At 45.8% G+C, this 20,760-nt stretch overlaps 1 long non-coding RNA gene across 1 annotated transcript in view; it reads left to right on the top strand.

Moving 5' to 3' along the window:
- LOC132657824 (uncharacterized) overlaps positions 1–19,736 on the top strand; it is a 32,694-nt gene extending 12,958 nt beyond the window's left edge. The window contains exon 4 of the long non-coding RNA XR_009596532.1: positions 32–19,736. This is a non-coding gene — a long non-coding RNA (uncharacterized LOC132657824). The remainder of the gene's footprint in view (positions 1–31) is intronic.
- The last annotated feature ends 1,024 nt before the right edge of the window (positions 19,737–20,760 follow it).

Raw genomic sequence — 20,760 nt, 5'->3', positions numbered from 1 at the left:
TTTAATTTTACATTTTAATTTTAACCAACAGAATGATCTGTTTCAAAGGCAAACCATTCAGTATCATAGTAATCCAAGTCTATGCCCCAACCAGGAATGCTGAAGAAGCTAAAGTTGAACTGTTCTATGAAGACCTACAAGACTTTCTAGAACTAACACCAAAAAAAGGTGTCCTTTTCATTATAGGAGACTGGAATGCAAAAGTAGGCAGTCAAGAGATGCCTGGAATAACAGGCAAATTTGGCCTTGGAGTACAAAACAAAGCAGGTCAGGGGCTAACAGACTTTTGCCAAGAGAACACACTGGTCATAGCAAACACCCTCTTCTGACAACACAGGAGAAGACTCTACTCACGGACATCACCAGATGGTCAATACTAAAATCAGATTGATTATATTCTTTGCAGCCAAAGATGGAGAATATAGTCAGGAAAAACAAGATTGGGAGCTGACTGTGGCTCAGATCATGAACTCCTTATTACAAAATTCAGACTTAAATTGAAGAAAGTAGGGAAAACCACTAGACCATTCAGGTATGACCTAAATCAAATCCCTTATGATTATACAGTGGAAGTGACAAATAGATTCAAGGAATTAGATCTGATAGACAGAGTGCCTGATGAACTATGGACAGAGGTTTGTGACATTGTGCAGGAGGATGTGATCAAGACCATCCCCAAGAAGATGAAATGCAAAAAGGCAAAATGATTGTCTGAGAAGGCCTTACAAATAGCTGAGAAAAGAAGAGAAGTGAAAGGCAAAGGAGAAAAGGAAAGATATACCCATTTGAATGCCGAGTTTTAAAGAATAGCAAGGAGAAATAAGAAAGCCTTCCTCCATGATCAATGCAAAGAAATAAAAGAAAACAATAGAATGGGAAAGACTAGAGATCTCTTCAAGAAAATTTCATGCAAAGATGGGCACAATAAAGGACGGAAATGGTATGGACCTAACAGAAGCAGAAGATATTAAGAAGAGGTGGCAAGAATACACAGAAGAACTGTACAAAAAAGATCTTCATGACCCAGATAATCACAATGGTGTGATCACTCACCTAGAGCCAGACATCCTAGAATGTGAAATCAAGTGGACCTTAGGAAGCATCACTATGAACACAGCTAGTGGAGGTGATGGAATTCCAATTGAGCTATTTCAAATCCTGAGAGATGATGCTGTGAAAGTGCTGCACTAAATATGCCAGCAAATCTGGAAAACTCAGCAGTGGCCACAGGACCAGAAAAGGTCAGTTTTCATTCCAATCCCCCAAAAAAAGGCAATGCCAAAGAATGCTCAAACTACCACAAATTGCACTCATTCACATGCTAGCAAAGTAATGCTCAAAATTCTGCAAGCCAGGCTTCAACAGTACGTGAACCATGAACTCCCAGATATTGAAGCTGGCTTTAGAAAAGGCAGAGGAACCAGAGATTAAATTGCCAACATCCATTGGATCATCAAAAGAGCAAGAGAGTTCCAGAAAAATATCTACTTCTGCTTTATTGACTATGCGAAAGCCTTTGACTGTGTGGATCACAATAAGCTACGGAAAATTCTTCAAGAGATGGGAATACCAGACCACCTCACCTGCCTCCTGAGAAATCTGTATGCAGGTCAAGAAGCAACAGTTAGAACTGGACATGGAACAACAGATTGGTTCCAAATCGGGAAAGGAGTATGTGAAGGCTATATATTGTCACCCTACTTATTTAATTTCTATGCAGAGTACATCATGAGAAATGCTGGGCTGGATGAAGCACAAGCTGGAATCAAGATTGCCGGGAGAAAGCAATAACCTCAGATATCCAGATGATACCACCCTTATGGCAGAAAGTGAAGAACTAAAGAGCCTCTTGATGAAAGGGAAAGAGGAGAGTGAAAAGTAGGCTTAAAACTCAACATTCAGAAAACTAAGATCATGGCATCTGGTCCCATCACTTCATGGCAAATAGATCATGAAACAATGGAAACAGTGACAGACTTTATTTTGGGGAGCTCCAAAATCACTGCAGATGGTGGCTACAGCCATAAAATTCAAAGATGCTTGCTCCTTGGAAGAAAAGTTATGACCAACCTAGACAGCATATTAAAAAGCAGAGACATTACTTTGCCAACACAGGTCCATCTAGTCAAAGCTATGGTTTTTCCAATAGTCATGTATGGATGTGAGAGTTGGACTATAGAGAAAGCTGAGTGCCAAAGAATTGATGCTTTTGAACTGTGATGTTGGAGAAGACTCTTGAGAGTCCCTTGGACTGCAAGGAGATCCAACCAGTCCATCCTAAAGGAGATCAATCCTGGATGTTCATTGGAAATACTGATGTTGAAGCTGAAACTCCAATACTTTGGCCACCTGATGGGAAGAAGAGCTGACTGATTTGAAAAGACCCTGATGCTGGGAAAGATTGAGGGTAGGTGGAGAAGGGGATGAGAGAGGATGAAATGGTTGGATGGCATCACTGACTCAATGGACATGGGTTTGGGTGGACTCTGGGAGTTGGTGATGGACAGGGAGGTCTGGCGTGCTGCGGTTCATGGGGTCACAAAGAGTCAGACACGACTGAGCAACTGAACTGAACTGGACCATAAAGAAGGCTGAGTGCCAAAGAATTGATGCTTTTGAATTGTGGTGCCAGAGAAGACTTAGAATCCCTTCAGTTCAGTTCAGTCACTCAGTCATATCCAACTCTGCAACTCCATGGACTGCAGCAGGCCAGGCTTCCCTGTCCATCACCAACTCCCTAAGCTTGCTCAGACTAATGCCCATTGAGTTGGTGATGCCATCCAACCATCTCATCCTCTGTTATCCCCTTCTCCTCCTGCCTTCAATCTTCCCAGCATCAGGGTCTTTTCCAATGAGTCAGTTCTTTGCATCAAGTGGCCAAAGTATTGGAGCTTCAGCTTCAGCATCAGTCCTTCCAATGTATATTCAGGATTGATTTCCTTTAGGATTGACTGGTTTGATCTCCTTGCAAGCCAAGGGACTCTCAAGAGTCAACACCATGGTTCAAAAGCAACAGTTCTTCAGTGCTCAGCTTTCTTTATGGTCCAGCTCTCACATCCATACATGACTACTGGAAAAACCATAGCTTTCACTATATGGACCTTTGTTGGCAAAGTAAGGTTTTTGCTTTTTAATATGCTGTCTAGATTGGTCAGAGTTTTTCTTCCAAGGAGCAAGCATCTTTTAATTTCATGGCTGCAGTCACCATCTGCAGTGATTTTGGAGCCCAAGAAAATGAAATGTCACTGTTTCCATATCTATTTGCCACGAAGTGATGGGACCGGATGCCATGATCGTTGTTTTTTGAATGCTGAGTTTTAAGCCAGCTTTTTCACTCTCCTCTTTCACCCTCATCAAGAGGCTCTTTAGTTCCTCTTTGCTTTCTGCATAAGGATGCTGTTATCTGCATATCTGAGGTTATTGATATTTCTCCTGGCAATCTTGATTGCCTTGGATAGCAGCGAAAAGATGAAACCAGTCAATCCTAAAGGAAATCAACCCTGAATATTTATTGGAAAGACTGTTACTAAAGCTGAAGTTCAAATACTTAGGCCACCTGATGTGAAGAGACAACTCATCGGTAAAGACCCTGATTGTGGGAAAGACTGAGGGCAAGAGGAGAAGGGAGCAACAGAGGATGCAATGGTTTGATGGCGTCACCAACTCAATGGACATGAATTTGATCAAACTCCCGGAAATAGTGAAGGACAGGGAAGCCTGGCATGCTGCCGTCCATGGGGTCACAAAAATTCAGACATGACTGAGTGAACAACAACAGAATAGAGACAAAGCACCTATACCTTATAGGAATAAAATATATAAAGAATTTGGGACAGAGCCCAGCAGGTAGTGCTGTATTAGAAGGTCTAGAGCTCTCTCGGGTCACCTTTCACCTCCTCCCAGCCTGCCGTCCAGAACATGTTGTCCATGCTGGACACTGCCATTCCCCTCTCTTCTGTTGAAGAGCTGAGAAAAGGACAGAGCAAGCATTCCAGTTAGCTCTGGAATACTTGGGTCCAATTCAAATGATAAATTCCTCTGCCTGGCTCTAGATTAAAGCTGCAGTGAAAAATGAAATTGAGAGCTATGAATATCCCCTAGATTGGAAGATTAAAGTTATTTGGCAAGATCATAGCAAGTATCAGAACTGAAAACTGGCCAAGTCTAACTAGTTTCAGTCAGTGGTACTGGAAAGCAAAAGTCTCATTTCCACTCACATTCAAATAACTTACATGACACATGTAGGGTGACTGACTTTTTATTCAGTTTCCACCAAGGAACAAACTGACTGTGGAGCTTAACGGGGCAGGGATTGCCAGGTGTCAGAAAATAATAGGAGCTCAGCTGAGCAGCCAGAGCAACAATAGGAGCAGGCCGAAACGCAGAGGCCAGGCCTCATGGAGCCCAGCCCCATTCATGCTCTCAGCATAGAATCTCGCCACCTCCTCGTTGGGGTTGCCCAGGACGGGGTCGAACCACATCTGAATGCAGCGGCCACTGCCCCGGCTGTAGTTGCTGGCCCTGTAGGAGTGACTCCAGATTTCATTGCACAGAGCAGCAGGCGTGGGGAAGTAGAAGTCGAAGCGATGGCAGGCAACTTTCACTGGGCACTGGTTGTACCCTGTGGGGAGGATAGAAGCCTGTAGCCACTGGGTCCAGAACCACCTCTTGCTCCACCAGCCCCACAGCTGCAAGTCTCCATAAACCCTTCCGCACCCTCACCACCCCTTCCAAAGCCCTCTCTCCCCGCCCCCCCAGCCCTCACCTGAGGTCCAGTCCCAGCCCCTGTGCCAGTTGCTCTTGCAGGTGTAGGAGGTGCGGCAGTCTTCCCACCAGCTCTCACAGTCCTCTTTGCAGAGGGGCACATTCAGAATCCGTTCTTTGCGCCAGCTCTGATTCACCTGGGTCGGGAACCAGGGAAGGAGGGCTCTAGTCAGCCAGGGATCTCAGCTGCTACAGCCCTGATGGCGTCCAGGGCTGAGAGAGAGGCAGTGACTCCACTGTTAACCAAACTCAGTTTTAGCTGCTCTCTGCTCAAAAGCCAGTAATCAATGGGACTTCCCTGGTGGTACAGTGGGTAAGATCGACCTGCCTATGCAGGGGACATGCATACAGCCCCTAGTTGGGGAAGATCCCACGTGCCGTGGAGCAACTAACCCTGTGCTCCACAACTATTGAACTGGACTCTAGAGCTGGAGAACTGTAATGGAGCCCAAGTGCCACAACTACTGAAGCCCTCGCACCCGAGAGCCCATGCTCCACAACTAGAGAAGCCACTGTAATGAGAAGTCCATACGCTGCAACCAGAGAAAAGGCCGCGCAGTAATCAAGACCCAGCACAGCCATAAATAAATAAAATTGTAAGTAAAAATTAAAATATAAACTTTTTAAAAAAAGAAAAGCCAGCAATCTGGAGAGAAGTTAATTCATGTCCTGAAGCCAGCTCTAGATTATGTTCAGCCATGCCCGTTTTTTAAGGAGAAAAGGGGAAAGAACCTCAGGGAATCACTAAGGCAGGAAGTTAGATTATGCATCATTCTCCATTGTGCAACAACTGGCTGACTTCAGATACCATATTGCCCAGTGACTTGCCTGCAGGTTTGCTAAGCGAGCTGTTGGAGGTACAGAGCTAATCATTTTTTAGCTACTTAAGTAATTCTTCATCCTTACTTTTTTAATCTAGGAAAAGAATCAATAGGTTAGGCAAGGCATGCTATCTATTCAGGAGAGCATAAGTCAGGAATTAGGTTAAATTGCCTGGTGATTTCACCGCTATAAATAGGTTGTTTTAAGGTTAGAGGAACCAGAGATCAAATTGCCAACATCCACTGGATCATCGAAAAAGCACGAGTTCCAGAAAAAAATCTATGTTGGCTTCACTGACTATGCGAAAGCCTTTGTATGGATCACAACAAACTGTGGAAAATTCTTCAAGAGATGGGAATACCAGACCATCTCACCTGCCTCCTGAGAAATCTGTATGTAGGTCAAGAAGCAACAGTCAGAACTGGACATGGAAAAACAGACTGGAAAGGAGTCTGTCAAGGCTGTATATTGTCACCCTGCTTATTTAACTTATATGCTGAGTACATCATGAGATGCTGGGCTGGATGAATCACAAGCTGGAATCAAGATTGCTGGGAGAAATATCAATAACCTCAGATATGCAGATGACACCACCCTTATGGCAGAAAGAATAGAAGAACTAAAGAGCTTCTTGATGAGGGTGAAAGAAGAGAGTGAAAAAGTAGGCTTAAAACTCAACCTTCAGAAAACTAAGATCATGACATAAGATCCCATCACCTCATGGCAAATAGATGGAGAAACAGTGACAGACTATTTTGGGGGACTCCAAAATCACTGCAGATGGTGACTGCAGCCATGAAATTAAAAGATACTTTCTCCTTGGGAGAAAAGTTATGACCAACCTAGACAGCATATTAAAAAGAAGAGACATTACTTTGCCAACACAGGTCTGTCTAGTCAAAGCTATGGTTTTTCCAGTAGTCATGTATGGTTGTGAGAGTTGGATTATAAAGCTGAAGAACTGATGATTTTGAACTGTGGTGTTGGAAAAGACTCTTGAGAGTCCATTGGACTGCAAAGAGATCCAACCAGTCCATCCTAAAGGAGATCAGTCCTGGGTGTTCATTGGAAGGACTGATGTTGAAGTTGAAACTCCAATAGTCTGGCCACCTGATGTGAAGAACTGACTCATTTGAAAAGACCCTGATGCTGGGAATGACTGAAAGCAGGAGGAGAAGGAGAAGACAGAGGATGAGATGGATGGATAGCATCACCGACTCAATGAACATGAATTTGAGTAAGCTTCAGGAGTTGGTGATGGACAGGGTAGCCTGGTGTGCTGCAGTCTATGCGGTCACAAAGAGTCAGACACGACTGAGTGACTGAACTGAACTGATGGTTAGAGGGTAACAGAAATGGGCAAACAGGAAAGGGGCAAACGAGGTGCTCCCATGACCCTCCTCAGACCAGAATTCCTGGAGTGTCCCTGCAAGTGGCTGTGGGTGGATCAGCTAGGGGCTGTCCTCTGCTGAGGGGCTGGTGCCCATACCTCCTGGATCCAGGGCCCCAGGTTAGGTGAGCACTCATAGAGACAGATGTCCTGAATAAAGTGGCGCTTGCATGCAGGCTCCATCTTGCCGCAGTGGTCCCAGTCGAATCTGTACAGGCTGGAAATATCCTTATGGGCTTCGATGCTGGTGTTGACAAAGCAGCAGGCATTGTTTTTCCAAGGGCTGCACTGTTGAGGGTGGGGAAGGGGAGAGGGACTCAAGGGTGAGCTCTCACACCCAGCACAACCAGAATGTTCCAACCTCTCCCCTTCAGTCCTTGATTCCCCAACAGTCTTCAGAGAAACATCAGGTGGAGGGACACTTTTGGGGGGACAGGGTTCTCCAAGACTGTGGAATCCCAGGGGTAGCAGTCATCACAACATTTATTAATTTAAATTTTTATTGAGCTCCTATTGCTAACCCAGGCATTTTTCTAGGAACTGGGAACACAATGAAAACTTAGCACTGGATAATTTCTTTGGGCAAAAACAGGAGAGGAACAGGAAAGTTCAGTTTTCTGGAATGACCAGATTAAGCTTCTTTGGGAAGGTGATAAAGACCTGAGGTGAGGAAACAAGTTAAATGAACCACAACCCCAGTAGAGTTCTAATTACAGAAATACACAATGATCTTATGAATGACTGAAAACCCATGGCCTAGAATTTAGTATAAAAGCAGAATATTAAGGGGACTTCCCTGCTTGTCCAGTGGTTAAGAATCTGTCTGGCAACGCAGGGGATATGAGTTTGGTCCCTGATAGGGGAACTAAGATTTCCGCATGCCACAGAGCAACTAAGTCTGCACCGAGCAGCAAACAGCCTGTGGGCCACAACGAAGACCCAGCACAGCCAAATACAAACTTATAAAAAAAGAATTAAAAAAAGAAAATCAACCCCCTCCTTCACCCCAAAAGGTCTCTCCAGGCCTGCTTCCTGATTTGAGTAACACGGAAACTCAACAACCAAGAAGCTGAACTCTAGGCATTGTTCTGACCACACTGGGCACACAGTATGTGTAAAAAAGAGTCGATGCAAACTGAAGAAAGAGCTGTTCAGGGAACTTCCCTGCCTCTACCAAGGACGGGGGTAGATGTTCCCTGAGGCAGCTCTTCCCCATCCCAGATGACCCCTCAGCCTACCTGTCCGTGTAACTTGTCCTCGGGACCTGGTTTTTCCTTATGGTACCTGGCATTCATGCAGACATTGAGAAGCTGAGTCCTGGGCTGGGCTGCCCCTACAGCAGCCACACACACCAGAAGGCACAGTAGTGGTGTGATCTTCCAGGCCATGTTTGTCCCTGAAGAACCAGTTTCCTTGAAGGCAGCAAAGAAAGTCCAGGTGGATCCTCAGGCTGTTAATAATAAATTAGGAGGGTGGGTGGAGCCTAGGGCGGGATTGAGCCCTGGTAACCCTAATCTTCCTAGTCTCAGGAAGATTGGGATCAGAGACAGCCTTTTGAGACAATATCTTCCTGGCTTTTCTACAAGGTCATGAGTATCAAGTAGTGCAACTGACAGGTGGAGTTTGGGAAAAATTCAGAAATAGCCAGAAAAATGCCAGAGGTCCACAATCTCTCCTTTGAAATCCTTGAAGGCAAATATTTCAGAGTTTAAACTTTTAAGATTTGTTGGCTGAAAAAACGCACAGTGTAAGAACTATGAGTTGAGTGAACCACACATCTCGGTAGAAGGTTGCTTCTAGTCACAAGGTAGATACCTTTTTTTTTTTAATTGGAAGATAAAGTGAAAGTGAAGTTGCTCAGTCGTGTCCAACTCTTTGCCATGCCATGGACTGTAGCCAACCATGCTCCTCCATCCAAGGGATTTTCCAGGCAAGAGTACTGGAGTGGGTTGCCATTTCCTTCTCCAGAGGATCTTCCCAACTCAGGGATCGAACCTGGGTCACCCGCATTGTAGGCAGACGCTTTATCATGAGCCACCAGGGAATTGGAAGATAATTGCTTTACAATGAACCGACTCGTTGGAAAAGACCTTGATCCTGGGAAAGATTGAAAACAAAAGGAGAAAGGGGTGGTGGAGGATGAGATGGTTAGATAGCATCACTGATCCAAGGGACATGAGTCTGAGCAAATTCCAGGAGATGGTGAAGGACCGGGAATCCTGGCAAGTTGCAGTCCATGGGGTCGCAAAGAGTCAGACGACTTAGTGACTAACAACAACAATTGCTTCGCAGTGTTGTGGAGGTCTCTGCTGCAAATCAACATGAACCAGTCATCCCCTCTCTTTCTTGAGCACCCCTCACCATTCCACTCCTCTAGGTTGAGTCAACTGCAAACGGGCACTGAGCATTGGCAAGAGCCAAGAGCAGTGGCAGCGGCTGGAAGTGTCACCTGCCTCTGTGGGAATTAGGGACTTCCCTGGTGGCTCAGACGGCTAAGCGTCTGTCTCCAATGTGAGAGACCAGGGCTCGATCCCTGGGTCGGGAAGGGCCAGGAAATTGAGCCCTGTGCTGCTGCAGCTGTTGACCGTCAACACCCCCTGAGGAAGTTCAAGGTGGAATGTGCCCCAGGGAATCTGGTGGGACAGGTCTTTAGATAGTTAGATATCTTCAGGAGTTGATTTTATGATTCCAGTCCTTGCGTCTCCTCATATCTAGAGAAGCAATAAATCCCTTCATGGTAACATCAGATCCTCATGGCTAGCAGAAAACCTCTTGTAAAGTAAGCAATTGATTGCATTAAACTCCTCCTTCACCAAAACCTTATATATTGACCTTCCCTGACTGCACCTTTGGAGTAGTCTCTCAGAGCTATCTGAGGTGCTGCTTCCTGGGCTACAGGCCTCATTTTGCCCCAAATAAAGTTTAACTCACAATTTTCAAGTTGTGCATCTTTTTTTTTAGTTTATTTTTTAATTGAAGGATAATTGCTTTACAGAATGTTGTTGTTTTCTGTCAAACTGCAACATGAATCAGCCATAGGTATACATATATCCCTCCCTTCAAGTTCTTCATCTTTTTAGTTGACAGTTATCCCAGAGTGCCAGGCTGGGCTCCCTGTGTTATACAGCAGCTTCCCGCTAGTTATCTACTTTACACCTGATAGTGTATGTAGGTCAGTGCTGCTGTATCAGTTTATCCTACCCTTTCCTTCTCCCACTGTGCCCACCAGTCCATTTTCTACATCTGCATCTCCATGTCTTCTCTGCCAATAGGTTCATCAGTACCATTTTTCTAGACTCCATATATATGTGTTAATATACAATATTTGTTTTTCTCTTTCTGATTTCGTTCTGCTTAATAGACTCTAAGTTCATCCACCTCACTACAGCTGACTCAAATTTGTTCTTTTTGGTGGCTGAGTAATATTCCATTGTATATATGTACCACAACTTCTTTATCCATTCATCTGTCTATAGATGTCTACGTTGCTTGCAAGTCCAATGTGTGTGAAAGTCGCTCAATCTGTCTGACTCTTTGCAACCCCATAGACTATACAGTCCATGGAATTCTCTAGGCTAGAATACTGGAGTGGGTAGTTTTCCCTTTCTCCAGGGGATCTTTCCAACCCAGGGATCGAACCCAGGCAGATTCTTTACCAGCTGAGTCACAAGGGAAGCCATGCTTCAATGTCCTAGCTATTGTAAATAGTGCTGCAGTAAACATTGGGGTACAAGTGTTTTTTTTGGATTGTGGTTTTCTCAGGGTATATGCCCCGTAGTGGAACTATCACATGGCAGTTTTATTCCTATTTTGTTAAAGAATCTCCGTATTGTTCTCTATAGTGGCTGAAATTAGAATCAATTTATATTCCCACCACAGTGCAAAAAAGTTCCCTTTTCTCCACATCCTCTCCAGCATTTATTGTTTGTAGTTTTGTTTTTTTTTAAAATGATGGCCATTCTGATTGGTGTGAGGTGATAGCTCATTGTAGTTTTGATTTGCATTTCTCTGATATTGAGCAATGTTGAACATCTTTCATGTGTTTATTGACTCTCTGTATGTTTTCTTTGGAGAAATTTCTGTTTTAGCCTTCTGCCCATTTTTTGATTGGGCTTTTTTTTTTTTTAATTGAGCTGTATGAGCTCCTTATGTATTTTGGAGATTAATCCTTCATCAATTGTTTGTTTGTAATTTTCTCCCATTCTGAGGGTTGTACTTTAATCTTGTTTATTGTTTCCTTTGCTATGCAAAAGCTTTTAATTTTAATTAGGTCCCATTCATTTATATTTGCTTTTATTTCCATTACTCTAGGAGATAGGTCAGGGAAGATCTTGCTGTCAGTTATGTCAAAGAGTGCTAAGCCTGTTTTCCCCTAAGAGCTTTAAAGTTTCCAGCCTTAAATGTAAGTCTTTAATCCATTTTGAGTTTATTTTTGTGTATGGTGTTAGGAGGGCTTCCGAGGTGGGTGGGGGTAAAGAACTCACCTGCCAATACAGAAGATGTAAGAGATATGGGTTTGATCCCTGGACCAGAAAGATTCCTTGAAGGAAGGCACGGCAACCCACTCCAGTATTCTTGCCTGGAGAATCCCATGGACAGAGTGGGATTCCCTGGTGGGCTACAGTCCATAGGGTTGCAAAGAGCTGGACAAGCCTGCAAGGACTTAGCACACACGCAGTGTTGGGAAGTGTCCTAATTTCATTCTTTTACATGTCACTCAGTCATGTCTGACTGTGCAACCCCATGGACTGTAGCCTCCTCTGCCCATGGTATTTTATAGGCAAAAATACTGGAGTAGGATGCTATCTCCTACTCTGGGAATCTTCCCAACCCCGGAATGGAACCCACATCCCTTGCGTCACCTGCATTGGCAGATTAGTTCTTTACCACCAGCACCACCTGGGAAGCCCCTCTTTTACAGGTAGCTCTTCAGTTTTCCCAGCACCATTTATTGAAGAAGTTGTCTTTTTTCCATTGTATATTCTTGCCTCTTTTGTCAAAGATAAGGAGTTCCTTGTACAGCAAGAAGATCAAACTAGTCAATCCTAAAGGAAATCAACCTGAATATTCATTGGTAGGACTGAAGCTACCCTTTTGTGGATCACTGCCTTGTTGTGGCAAAGGGGCTTGTGTAATCTGATAAAGCTATGAGCCATGTCACGTATGGCTACCCAACATGGACGGGTCATAGAGGAGAGTTCTGACAAAATGTGACCCACTGGAGGAGGGAATGGGAAACCACCCCAGTATACTTGCTGTGAGAACCTTATGAACTGTATGAAAGGACAAAAAGACATGACTCCGAAAGATGAGTCCTCCAGGTCTGAAGGTGTCCGGTATTAAAATTAAAAAACAAAACAAAACAAAACAAAACAAAACCAACTAAGATCATGGCATCTGGCCCCATTACTTCATAGCAAATAGAGGGGGGAAAGGTGGAAGTAGTGACAGATTTCCTCTTCGTGGGCTCTAAAATCACTGCAGATGGTGACTGCAGCCATGAAATCAGAAGACATTTGCTTCTTGGCAAGAAGGCTATGACAAACCTAGACAGTGTGTTGAAAAGCAGAAATATTACTCTTTGACAAAGGTCAGTATAGTCAAGGCTGTGATCTTCCCAGAGGTCACATACCATTATGAAAGCTGTATTGTAAAGAAGGTGGAGAACGGAAGAATTGATGCCTTCAAACTGCTGGAGAAGACTCCTGAGAGTCCCTTGGACAGCAAGGAGATCAGACCAGTCAATCTTAATGGAAATCAACCCTGAATACTTGTTGGAAGGACTGCTGAAGCTGAAGCTCCAATATTTTGGTCATCTTATGTGAAGAGCCGACTGATTGGAAATGTCCCTGATGTTGGGAAAGATTGAGGGCAGGAGAAGAGGGCATCAGAGGATCAGATGGCCAGATGGCATCACCGATGCAATGGAGAACTTGGGCAAACTTCAGGAGATGGTGAGGGACAGGGAGGCTTGGTGCACTGCAGTCCATGGGGTCGCAAAGAGTCGGACATGACTGGGTGACTGAACAACAACAACAAGAACTGATGTTGAAGCTGAAGCTCCAATCCTTTGGCCACCTGATGCAAAGAGCTGACTCATTGGAAAAGACCCTGATTCTGGGAAAGACTGAGGGCAGGAACAGAAGATACCAAATTGCTATGATTTATTCAGTAATCCTGGATAAATACTTTGGTATTATATAGGAACTTGGATGATCCTTTCAATTTTATTCAGTACTGTTATTTTTTAGAGACCATGTACATTTCAGATCATCAGCAGTAATGTAGCAGATAGGTGAATTTCTGTTTTAGAGAGGATTGCCAGGTATTATACTCTCACAGGTTCTTAGGAAATTTTGTGGAATGTTTAAGAGTTACTGAAATTCATTTATTAAATATTTTCATGGAGAAGGAAATGGCAACCCACTCCAGTGTTCTTGCCTGGAGAATCCCAGGGACGGGGGAGCCTGGTGGGCTGCCGTCTATGGGGTCACACAGAGTCAGACACGACTGAAGTGACTTAGCTTAGCTTAGGAACAGAAGGGGGTAACAGAGTATGAGATGGTTGGATGACATCACCGACTCAATGGCCATGAGTCTGAGCAAACTCTGGGAGATAGTGAAGGACAAGGAAGCCAGGCATGCTGCAGTCCATGGGGTCACAAAGAGTAAGACATGACTTGACTGAACAACATAGGTCAGTCAGTGACTGAAGTCGCTAATGACTTAATCCCTATAGATGGCAGAACGACATTCTTTCGCTGGCAATTTTATCAAAGGTAATGCAAAATTAGATAATACAATTGTATGCGCTCAGTGATCAAGCATATGTTCTATGGGGAAATAGCTACACTGGTGGGATAATTAAAATAATAACCTCACATTCATTCTCAGATGAGATTTTGACAACAAATGACTGTGTAAAAGTTTACAACAGTATCTTAATTTTGGAGCTCCAAATGCAGATCTATGTTTAAAAAAAAAAAAAAGCTCTGCTGCCAGCTCTTTCCCGTTTCATTATTTAGCCACTCTCAGAGACCCTGTGACCTGGGGCAATGTCAGAGAACAAAAGCTTGGAGGTGGACATGAACAACAGTTCAACTCTGGGGTCCAGGGTGGGTCCTGAACCCTGCCCCAGAGCTGGCCTCTCAGCCTGACCTCCTGACCTCTCACACTGAGATTTGGGAGGTGCCTGCTCCCGCATCCCACTGCTCACCAGGTGCCTGGTTCTCCTAAAACAACCAGAATTCATTTCCCATGGCTTCTAAAGCTTATGCATCCACCTGCTCACAAAGTTGCCCTGCCCTCACATTGCCCCCCATCTCCTGCAGAACTCCAGCATCTTGCCTGGGTCTCCTGGATGGGGGCTGAGCTGAGTGGCCTCCAGGCTGACTCTGCCCTAAGGGATCGGGGAAACCTGGAATTAAATTCCCACATAGCTCTCCTCATCCTCCTTGTGTCCTCACTTTTCACCCTTCCACAGTCCAATATCCCACTACACATGTTTCTTGTTCACTGTTTAGGTGTTCGTTCATTTACTAATTCATTCATTCCAGGATCCAATCATCTCTCCATGGACCCTGTCACTCCCTGATTTCCTAGAGCACAGGAGACATCTATACTCTCGGAAATGCCACATGGTTCACAATTAGGCTCCTTTGGGAGCACAGAGTCTAACAGCTTTAGAGCACAGGCTTCCGGATCCCAGCTCTCATGCTACCTCCACCCCCGCTTGACCTTGGGGGAAAATAACTCACATTATCTTGAGGCTTAGTTTCCTTACCTGAGGATTAAATGTAGTGGGGAAGCCCTAACAATCACTAGCCAACTGGGCACGGACTGAGAAGTCACTTGGGAATGGGGAACGTGCCCCAAGTCACTCAGTTCAGCTCAGTTTAGTTCAGTTGCTCAGTCGTGTCTGACCCTTTGCGACCCCATGAACCGCAGCACACAGTAGGGACTGCCCAAGTCCGACTCTGGACCCTTAAATCCAGGGCTCCTTCAGGTTTTGCCCCCTGTACCTTCGCTGTGCAGAGGTTCCCATGGAGTGACTAACAGACTCGTGGGGGAGTACTGGGAGGGCTAAGAAAGCCCTTTCTCCACTCAGTCAGTTGGTGATTCTTTTTTGGCTATGGCCTCTTTCTAGAGCCAGTGCTTTCTTCCCCTCCATGCCACATACATCAGCCTGTAAACCCCTCCCCATCTTCCTGGTCTCAGCTCAGATCTTGGTCTAGCTCGCCCCTCCCTTCTCCCCTCCCACCCCCACACCAATCATGACCCTGACACCACCACCCCTCCCCACATGGTCCCAGACTTAAAGCTCTGAGCACTCAGTGCAGTGCTGAAAGGCAAAGTCTTGGGTTCTACTAACTTGTAGTTTAACCTTGGGCAGGCCCCGATTCTGCTTCTGGATTCTCTGCTTTTAGGGATCCTTCTAGAGTGGATCCTCCCAGTTCAGATCCTTTAGTGCTTTCTGGGAGTGCCCTAGGGTGTGTAGCTCAGACAGGTGGGTGGAGAATAACATACCTGGGAGGAACGCTGGCTCTTCGTCTGGCTCAGGTTTCTGTTCTGTTCTGCTCTGCAGTCCCCCTTGCCTCACTCTAGGGGACAGAAGAGCTTAGTGGCCTAGGAGACGGGCCGTGGGAATGTGGCCCAGGAGAGGCTCTTAGGATAGGGCGAAGGCCACCCAGGAGTTAATTATTGCATGTGGGCTCCAGCCAGGCCTCCATGGGAGGGTGGTGGGTAGGAGTGAGTGGATTAATAGTGCAGGCCCAAGGTCAATTACCAAGCCCCACTTACTCCATTTTCTCCCCTAAACTCAGTTCTGAGAAAACCTTGCAGCCTGAATTGCTGGGATCCTTTAAAATAATCTGTTCTGCTTCTAACCCCCTCATCCTGTTTTACAGATGAAGAGAATGAGACCCGGAGAATCAGGACAGAGCTCATTGCAGGGCAAGGACTGGACTTCAGGCTTCCAAGCTCCGGGGCACTTGAACAGAGTATTGTTCTTGTTCAGTCACTCAGTCATGTCCGACTCTGCAACCCCATGGACTGCAGCACGTCAGGCTTCCCTGTCCTTCACTGTCTCCCTGAGTTTGCTCAAACTCATGTCCATTGAGTCAGTAATACCATCCAAACATCTCATCCTCTGTCATCCCCTTCTCTTCCTGCCCTCAATCTTTCCCAGCATCAGAGTCTTTTCCAATGAGTCAGTTCTTCACATTAGGTGGCCAAAGGATTGGAGCTTCAGCGTCAGTCCTTCTAGTGAATATTCAGGGTTGATTTCCTTTAGGATTGACTGGTTTGACCTCCTTGCTGCCCAAGGGACTCTCAAGAGTCTTTTCCAGCATCACAATAATTTGAAAGCATCAGTTCTTCAGCACTCAGCATACAGAGTGCAGAGTTCCCATATCCCCGGCTTATAGAGCCACTGACTCTTCAGTCTCATCAGCCTCAGGCATCACCCACTTCCAGCCGTAAAATCATAGATGTTCAGTTTACTAGAGCCTCAGTTTCCCCAAGGCCCTAGCTCCTCTCCCTTCCCCATCCACTCATACAAGACCACTTTCTCCAGCAGCCAATAGTCTACTCTAATGCAGATTCCTCGGCCCCCACTCCTACCCCAGCCAGGAACATAGCCTTCCTTTTTACACCCTCTGAGGCCAGGTTGCTACCACTGGTGGAGAAAAAGAAAACAGGAGGAAGAAATAAGTTCAGGAGAGAACGTTGAGCTCCCTTGTGTTGAGGTGCTGTGTGCAACCTGGCATGAGGTTGTGGTAAAAGAGAAAACCCAGGGAAGGGTCCATGTTGGATGTGGAAGCCATCAGCCTTCACATAGTGGCAGAAGTTTAAAGAATATGGGGCCTAAATACTGTTGGAGGACTTTCCTGGTGGTCCAGTGGTTAAGAATCCACCAACCAATGCAGGTAACATGGGTTCAACCCTTGGTCCAGGAAAATTTCACATGCCTCAGAGCAACTAAGCCCTTGCACCACAGCTACTGAGCTTGAGTCCTGCAACTACTAAGCCAAAGCACCCTAGAGCCCTCGCTCCACAAGAGAAGCTATCACAATGAGAAGCCTGGACACCACAACCACAGAATAGGCCCTGCTTGCTGCAGCTAGAGAAAGCCTGAGCACAGCAATAAAGACCCACTGTAGCCAAAAAATTAATAAAATTTTTTTAAAAGGTCTCAGTTAAAAAAAAAAAAATGCTTGGAAAGGGCACAGGTCTGGGCCCATGGAGTAAGGAAGTGGGGGGAGGTGTGCAGCTGGGAGCCAGAAGAGGCAGCTGGATTACTGGAGGAGAATCAGCCAAGAAGGAAAGTCCTATAGGCCTGCAAAGAAATTGACTCCAATGCGGGGAAGAGGGAAGAAATGGGCTCCCAGGAGACCCCCAGCTTGTGCCCCGTTTTCCCTCTCTCGCAGAGTGAGCCATTCCTGAATCTTGTGATAGACAACCTGGGAGGGTTAAGCCCTCTTAACACCTGAGCAGGTAGAAGGCAGCTAGGACCCCCAGACATCCCTCCTGGCTTTACAAGCCCAACTCAGCCTTCTCCTGATTGGAGAAGCATGGCCATGTGTCTAGGAATGCCCCAAAGCATTCTCCTATACACTCATCTAGGGGCTTCCCAGGTGGCACAGTGGTATAGAATCTGCCCGCCAATGTAGGACACGCAGGAGACACCAGTTCTATCCCTGTGTTGGGAAGATCCCCTGGAGTAGGAAATGGCAACCCCTTTCTAGTATTCTTGCCTGGGAATTCCCATGGACAGAAGAGTCTGGCAGGCTATAGGCCAGGGGTTCACAAAAGAAATGGACAGGGCTGAGCACACACGCTCATGTATGTGTTCATCAGGATGGACTTTCCCTGCCCCCCATTCTCTGCCCCTGCACCAGAAGGTGATTATAAATTGGACTTTATAGATGCTTTTGAGCTGTGGTGTTAGAGAAGACTCTTGAGAGTCCCTTGGACTGCAAGGAGATCCAACCAGTCCATCCTAAAGGAGATCAGTCCTGGGTGTTCATTGGAAGGACTGATGTTGAAGCTGAAACTCCAGTACTTTGGCCACCTCATGTGAAGAGTTGACTCATTGGAAAAGACCCTAATGCTGGGAAGGATTGGGGGCAGGAGGAGAAGGGGACGACAGAGGATGAGATGGCTGGATGGCATCACTGACTCAATGGACATGAGTTTAGGTGAACTCCGGGAGTTGGTGATGGACAGGGAGGCCTGGTGTGCTGCTATTCATGGTGTTGCAAAGAGTCAGACACGACTGAGTGACTGGACTGAACTGAACTGAACTGATAGTCCATCCACTCAGGAGTGACGTTTGGCCCCTGAGACCTCAGGGGTTCAGAAGAAGAGGGTGGCAAGTGGGAGGTGAGCTGGACCCATGAGTTCTAACCCATGAGGAGTCCCTGCCCTTGCTGAACCTCATGCTGGGCTCTGAATCTGAGGCCCCATTGCTCAGACCACCTGGCCAACAGGCAGGGACACAGTCAAACAGTCACTGTAAAGCCAATCCTGAGAGTATCTGCCTGGATTAGAAGCTTAATACCAGCCAAGTTAGCCATCAGCATCCTTGTGGACCCCAAACTGAAGGCTACTCTATGACCAGACAAAGATAACAGGAAGGTCTTTGGCCCTGCATGGGTAGGGGCTCTGGGCTGCAGGAAGTGGGGATGGGAGAAGCTGGAGCTTTTCCCAAGTGCGAGCCAGCCAGCGTATGTAATTGCTTACCACCCATCCTCATAGTTGAGAAAAATATAATTCCCAGGCAGCAAAGAGGGGCTAGGATTCAGAACTGAGTCTGATTCCAAGCCTGGTTTCTTTCATGAAGAAAGGAGAGCACTGAGAGGGCATCAGAGTCTGAGGACTGCAGATCCAGTGTTTCTTCTCTGGCCTCATTTCCTGCCCTTGTCCTCTTAACCTCTATCTTAGCCACCTAGAAATCCTCCTTGCGCGTCTATCACCTCCAAGCCTTTGTACTTCTTGAACCTTCTCCATGAAATGTCATTCCTCCTGCCTAATCTGCTTGGTCAACACTACGCTCTCTCTGGAAACCTTCCCTCGCCTTTCTGGGCTTCCACAGAACTGCACCACACTCTGCTCCCCTGGAGCAAACCGTCAGCTCAGTGTGCTAAGAGTTGTCAGTTATCACGTCTGTCTGTCTGCCCCCACCAGAGAGTACAAGGTACTCAGTGGCCTACCTGTCGGCTGACACAGCCAGAAGGCGTCCGTTGACCGACAGACTGAGTGCGTGGATTCCTTCACTTCCTAAGCACCTCCTCAGTGCTAGGCACTGACCCAGGGCCAGGGGCTCTGACACAAAATGACACAGACATGGCCTTTGCTTTCAGGTGTGTATGTTTTGTAGGGAAAGTCAGACTGAATTGATAGCCATACAAGAGGACCAGTGATGTGATGAGAAGGTACCCAGGTGAGAAGTAAATTCTTTTGGTTGGGTTGTCAGAAGTCATTTTGTTGTGCTAAGTCGTGTCTGACTCTTTTTGAGGAATTAATTATAGGAGGAAATCTAAGTGGCTACAAGAAGTCAGCCTGCAGAGTATAAAAACATTCTAGGAAGCTCCCTGAACACAGGGAGTCAGCCTGCAGAGTATACAAGAACATTCTAGGAACCCAGAGAGGAGGGGACTTCTGGGCCACTGAAGAAGTTTGGTTTTTCTAGCAGATACCATGGGAAAGCATTTAAAGGGTTGGAGAGGGGGTGTCACAAAAATAAAACATTTTTTCAGTATTTGTTTTCATTTTTTAAAAAGCGTCCATCATATAGTAAAACGCCAGAGTGAAAGTTTGATGAATAGGATATTTGCCATCCTTAAAATATCTACCTACAACATACTTGTTAATTACAAAAGGGGAAAAAGTAACGGAGAAACCTGGCAGACCCAATCCCAACCAAAAGATCAGTTAACATCCTCAGGAATGGGCCAACCTGACGCCTATGCCCCCCTGCCACCATGGCGCAGCAAGAGCACACAGAATTGCTTTCAGGATATTCGTGTCCAAAATGCAGAACCTCAGTCAGATAAACCCAAACTGAGAGTTATTCTACAAAATAACTGGCCTGTGTCTTTCAAAGATGTCAAGGCCATAAAAGAACGAACCTCCCTCCCTCAAATGTCCATCAGTAAGTGAATGAATTAAGTGTGATCAATACATAGAATGGAATATTGCCCAGCAATGAAAAAGAATGAACTAGTCTCTGTAGATGAATATGGGAAGATCTCAGAAACCTTGTTCTTGTGGTAAGAAACATGGCCAGTGAAGAACTCTATTGAGATGCCCTTTATCCCACCTATCAGTTTAGAAGAAAATCAGCTTGGTAGAACATTCAAAGTTTGACTCTCTACTGTGTTGACCACATGATGGGGAAATAAGGCACTCACACATTGCTGGTGGGGGCCACATTGATACAACCCCTGTAGAATTATAACTATCAAAATTATAAATCCAAATGCCCCTTGACCTGGCAATCCCTCTTCTGGAATCCAACAGTATAGCATTCTACTATGTATATTGTTCTTCACTGTAGAATTGTCATTAAAAACAAAAACAAAAACAAAAACGGAGACAATGCAAGCTTTCCTCATGAGGATCTGCCCACCAATATCTCCTTCCCAGCCCACATCTAGTAAGGGAAGGAAAGGGAAAGAAACTTCAGGAGCCAATAACTCATCTGCCAGTCTCTCCCCAGCTTCCCTCCACCAATTCTCTTGTTCTCTTGTGGTATAGGAGGGGGCACTCGGGGGAAGGCCGGT

This window comes from Ovis aries, chromosome 15, assembly GCF_016772045.2.
Source record: "Ovis aries strain OAR_USU_Benz2616 breed Rambouillet chromosome 15, ARS-UI_Ramb_v3.0, whole genome shotgun sequence".
NCBI classification, from domain to species: Eukaryota; Metazoa; Chordata; class Mammalia; order Artiodactyla; family Bovidae; genus Ovis; species Ovis aries.
This window is presented reverse-complemented; position numbering and strand designations above follow the sequence as displayed.